This window comes from Oncorhynchus kisutch, unplaced genomic scaffold (assembly GCF_002021735.2).
Source record: "Oncorhynchus kisutch isolate 150728-3 unplaced genomic scaffold, Okis_V2 Okis02a-Okis13b_hom, whole genome shotgun sequence".
In the NCBI taxonomy this organism is placed as follows: domain Eukaryota; kingdom Metazoa; phylum Chordata; class Actinopteri; order Salmoniformes; family Salmonidae; genus Oncorhynchus; species Oncorhynchus kisutch.
This window is the reverse complement of record NW_022261979.1, coordinates 7022003-7027002: the sequence shown is the minus strand read 5'-3', so window position 1 is coordinate 7027002 and position 5000 is coordinate 7022003. Positions and strand designations below refer to the sequence as shown.

General features: G+C 44.1%; 1 protein-coding gene across 1 annotated transcript in view; it reads left to right on the top strand.

The window, feature by feature from the left end:
* LOC109884938 (collagen alpha-1(XIV) chain) overlaps positions 1-5000 on the top strand; it is a 235565-nt gene that overhangs the window by 117293 nt on the left and 113272 nt on the right.

The window sequence follows — 5000 nt, the reverse complement described above, 5'->3', positions numbered from 1 at the left end:
TTGCTGTGTCACTTCTTAGAGTAGTTGTGTTCCTCCCGTGCTCTGACAGTGTTGCTGTGTCACTTCTTAGAGTAGTTGTGTTCCTCCCGTGCTCTGACAGTGTTGCTGTGTCACTTCTTAGAGTAGTTGTATTCCTCCCGTGCTCTGACAGTGTTGCTGTGTCACTTCTTAGAGTAGTTGTGTTCCTCCCGTGCTCTGACAGTGTTGCTGTGTCACTTCTTAGAGTAGTTGTATTCCTCCCGTGCTCTGACAGTGTTGCTGTGTCACTTCTTAGAGTAGTTGTATTCCTCCGTGCTCTGACAGTGTTGCTGTGTCACTTCTTAGAGTAGTTGATTCCTCCCGTGCTCTGACAGTGTTGCTGTGTCACTTCTTAGCATCAAGCTTAAGTACTTTCTATATTTTTCTTGTTTATTGCCCATTTCCATCTCCCCAAACCTCACACAGGAGCTTATCTTCAAATCCACCAAATCCTCAGCTCTTACTTTCTCTCTCCCCTCTCTCTCCCTCTCTCTCCCCCCTCTCTCTCCCCCTCTCCCTCTCCCTCTCTCTCTGTCTCTCTCCCCCACTCTTCTCCCCCCCTCTCTCTCCCCCTCTCCCTCTCTCTCTCTGTCTCTTCTGGTTCTCTCTCCTTCCCCCCCTCTCTCTCTCTCTCTCTCTCTTCTCTCTCTCGATTCGTCTCTCTCGTCTCTCTTTCTCTCTACCCTCTCTCTCTCTCTCTCTCTCTCTCTCTTCCCTCTCTCTCTCTCTCTCTTTCTCTCTCTCTTCCCTCTCTCTCGTCTCTCTCTCTCTCTCTTCCCTCTCTCTCTGTCTCTCTCTCTCTTTTCTCTCTTTCTCTCTCCCCCTCTCCCCCCCTCTCTCTCTCTCTCTCTGTCTCTTTCTCTTCCCCCCCCCCCCTCTCTCTTTCTCTCTCCCCTCTCTCTCTCTCCCCTCTCTCTCTCTCTTTCCTTTCTCTCTTTGTCTTTCTCCCCCCCCCTCTCTCTCTCCATTTATCTCTCTAAACACAGGAGATTTGAGATCTGTTTCCAATATTAAAACCAGACCCTGCCTCTATTCCTTCCGTATGCCTTAACGTGCTCCGTCTGGATCTCTCTGGAATTCGTTCTATCTCATAGCTCACTGATATTATAGGAGCACAGTTGATTGACTGCTAGGAAGGTATACAGTAGTAATGTGCTGTGTGGTTAATGACAGCATGGTAGGTTGTGTTCAGCTCTGTGTGGTTAGTGACAGCATGGCAGGTTGTGTTCACCTCTGTGTGGTTAGTGACAGTATGGCAGGTTGTGTTCAGCTCTGTGTGGTTAGTGACAACATGGCAGGTTGTGTTCAGCTCTGTGTGGTTAGTGACAGCATGGTAGGTTGTGTTCAGCTCTGTGTGGTTAGTGACAACACGGCAGGTTGTGTTCAGCTCTGTGTGGTTAGTGACAGCATGGCAGGTTGTGTTCAGCTCTGTGTGGTTAGTGACAGCATGGCAGGTTGTGTTCACCTCTGTGTGGTTAGTGACAGCATGGCAGGTTGTGTTCACCTCTGTGTGGTTAGTGACAGCATGGCAGGTTGTGTTCACCTCTGTGTGGTTAGTGACAGCATGGCAGGTTGTGTTCAGCTCTGTGTGGTTAGTGACAGCATGGCAGGTTGTGTTCAGCTCTGTGTGGTTAGTGACAGCATGGCAGGTTGTGTTCAGCTCTGTGTGGTTAGTGACAGCATGGCAGGTTGTGTTCAGCTCTGTGTGGTTAGTGACAGCATGGCAGGTTGTGTTCAGCTCTGTGTGGTTAGTGACAGCATGGCATAATAACCATTATGTTGTCTACCCTGTGTTCTACTGTGTGTGTGTGTGTGTGTGTGTGTGTGTGTGTGTGTGTGTGTGTGTGTGTGTGTGTGTGTGTGTGTGTGTGTGTGTGTGTGTGTGTGTGTGTGTGTGTGTGTGTGTGTGTGTGTGTGTGTGTGTGTGTGTGTGTGTGTGTGTGCGTGTGTGTGTGCGCGTGTGTGTGTGCGCGTGTGTGTATTCTCTCTGGAGTCTATTTCAAGTGTACAAGGAGTGTAGTAAGCTAATAGCAATTAATGTAATTTAAAGACTTCAGTCTTTGTAACATTCAGCTAATAAATATCTAATAATGATCCGTTTTACACTTCATGACAACTGGTTAATATTGAGGAAATCTCTATTTTCTGTCCAGATATGTGACTGGACAACAAACCAAAAAAACCTGGTTAAATCAATGACCTAGTGTATAATAAGGAGGGTGGTATTTGTTGGGGGGGAGGGGGGTTTGAACATGCAACCTTCCAGGAGGGTGGTATTTGTTGGGGGGGGTTTGAACATGCAATTTTCCAGGAGGGTGGTATTTGAGGGTGGTATTTGTTGGGGGGGTTTGAACATGCAACCTTCCAGGAGGGTGGTATTTGAGGGTGGTATTTGTTGGGGGGGGGGGGGGGTTTGATGTTTTAGCCAATACGTCTGATCATCTTCCACATAGCTGGGTTTTTAAAGGGGTCTTTCAGTCCCATCCAGTTGTTTAGCTCAGGAATCAGCAGTCCTACGACTCTGGTACATATTTGGTAAATCCCATTATTGGATGAGTGTTTCTGTGGTCCTTATTCCTGGACATTATTACATGAAATCATCTAGACTGTAAAGGAGAACCCTCGTAAATCTCCTTCTGTAATTGGGATGCAGAGACACATTATCCCTGATCTGTTTCCAACATAACACAATTCTGAGAAATTATTATAATTTTTTTAAAAATCTTCCTGTTTTAGCATTTATTTTCGAAATGAAATAAAATATAAATCTGTGCATCCTTTTTGTCATTCAGCTCCGGCTAGCTAAGATCAGGGCTCATAGGGCTCTGATCTAAAGTAGTGCACTCTGTAGGGAATAGGGTGCCATTTGAGCTGCAGGTAAAGTACTGCCTCTGTCCCTGCCAGACAGACAGAGACAGAGGAAGGAAATCCCTGGAAGGAGAGATTTGAGGAATTAGAATGTAGAATGCAGGAGCAGCTAGAGAACATCTAGAAGGCAGAGTTCCAGAACCTTTAGTTCTATTGTCCTCTGTTCTGATTCTGACTGACTGGGTCACGTACAGATCAGTGGCCCAGGATATCTGACTGCAGGAGTCACAGATCATGTTAAATACACAGGAATGGTGTGTGTGTGTGTGTGTGTGTGTGTGTGTGTGTGTGTGTGTGTGTGTGTGTGTGTGTGTGTGTGTGTGTGTGTGTGTTTGCGTGTTTGCGTGTTTGCGTGTTTGCGTGTTTGCCTAAACTGGCTGCTTCAAGATGTTTCAGCTGCTGAAAACATTTTTCAAAAAGAGGTTTCATCCGATGTGGCAGAGTCTCGATTAAATTTACAATGGCAAGAAGACACCTTTGGAAAAGAATTGCAATAATGAAGTTGATGAATGGACACCATTAGTCTCGTGTGTGCCAGTTCACTCTGTCTTTGGCTTCAAAGATGCTAACATTAGAGGCCCACACTGTTCTACCAGAGAACTCTGTTCTACCAGAGAACTCTGTTCTTCCATAGAACTCTCTTCTTCCATAGAACTCTCTTCTTCCATAGAACTCTGTTCTTCCATAGAACTCTGTTCTTCCATAGAACTCTCTTCTTCCATAGAACTCTGTTCTTCCATAGAACTCTGTTCTTCCATAGAACACTGTTCTTCCATAGAACTCTGTTCTACCAGAGAACTCTGTTCTACCAGAGAACTCTGTTCTACCAGAGAACTCTGTTCTTCCATAGAACTCTCTTCTTCCATAGAACTCTGTTCTTCCATAGAACTCTGTTCTTCCATAGAACTCTGTTCTTCCATAGAACTCTGTTCTTCCATAGAACACTGTTCTTCCATAGAACTCTGTTCTACCAGAGAACTCTGTTCTACCAGAGAACTCTGTTCTACCAGAGAACTCTGTTCTTCCATAGAACTCTGTTCTTCCATAGAACTCTGTTCTTCCATAGAACACTGTTCTTCCATAGAACTCTGTTCTTCCATAGAACTCTGTTCTTCCATAGAACACTGTTCTTCCATAGAACTCTGTTCTTCCATAGAACTCTGTTCTTCCATAGAACTCTGTTCTTCCATAGAACTCTGTTCTTCCATAGAACTTGTTCTTCCATAGAACTTGTTCTTCCATAGAACTCTGTTCTTCCATAGAACTCTGTTCTTCCATAGAACTCTGTTCTTCCATAGAACTATTCTTCCATAGAACTCTGTTCTTCCATAGAACTCTGTTCTTCCATAGAACTCTGTTCTTCCATAGAACTCTGTTCTTCCATAGAACTCTGTTCTTCCATAGAACTCTGTTCTTCCATAGAACTCTGTTCTTCCATAGAACTCTGTTCTTCCATAGAACACTGTTCTTCCATAGAACACTGTTCTTCCATAGAACTCTGTTCTTCCATAGAACTCTCTTCTTCCATAGAACTCTCTTCTTCCATAGAACTCTCTTCTTCCATAGAACTCTGTTCTTCCATAGAACTCTGTTCTTCCATAGAACACTGTTCTTCCATAGAACTCTGTTCTTCCATAGAACTCTGTTCTTCCATAGAACTCTGTTCTTCCATAGAACACTGTTCTTCCATAGAACTCTGTTCTTCCATAGAACTTGTTCTTCCATAGAACTTGTTCTTCCATAGAACTCTGTTCTTCCATAGAACTCTGTTCTTCCATAGAACTCTGTTCTTCCATAGAACACTGTTCTTCCATAGAACTCTGTTCTTCCATAGAACTCTGTTCTTCCATAGAACTCTGTTCTTCCATAGAACTTGTTCTTCCATAGAACTCTGTTCTTCCATAGAACTCTGTTCTTCCATAGAACTCTGTTCTTCCATAGAAGGCTATTTAAACAGATATGTCTTTGTGTTGTGTTCAGTAGGTTGTGGTACGTTCAGATAGAAATGTATTAAAGAAGAGACATGCCTCTCTGACATGTAGACTAAGGAATCAGTCTGGTAGGACCATGTTGTGCTCTATAAATGATCTTCATATCTGTATTCAACAGTATGT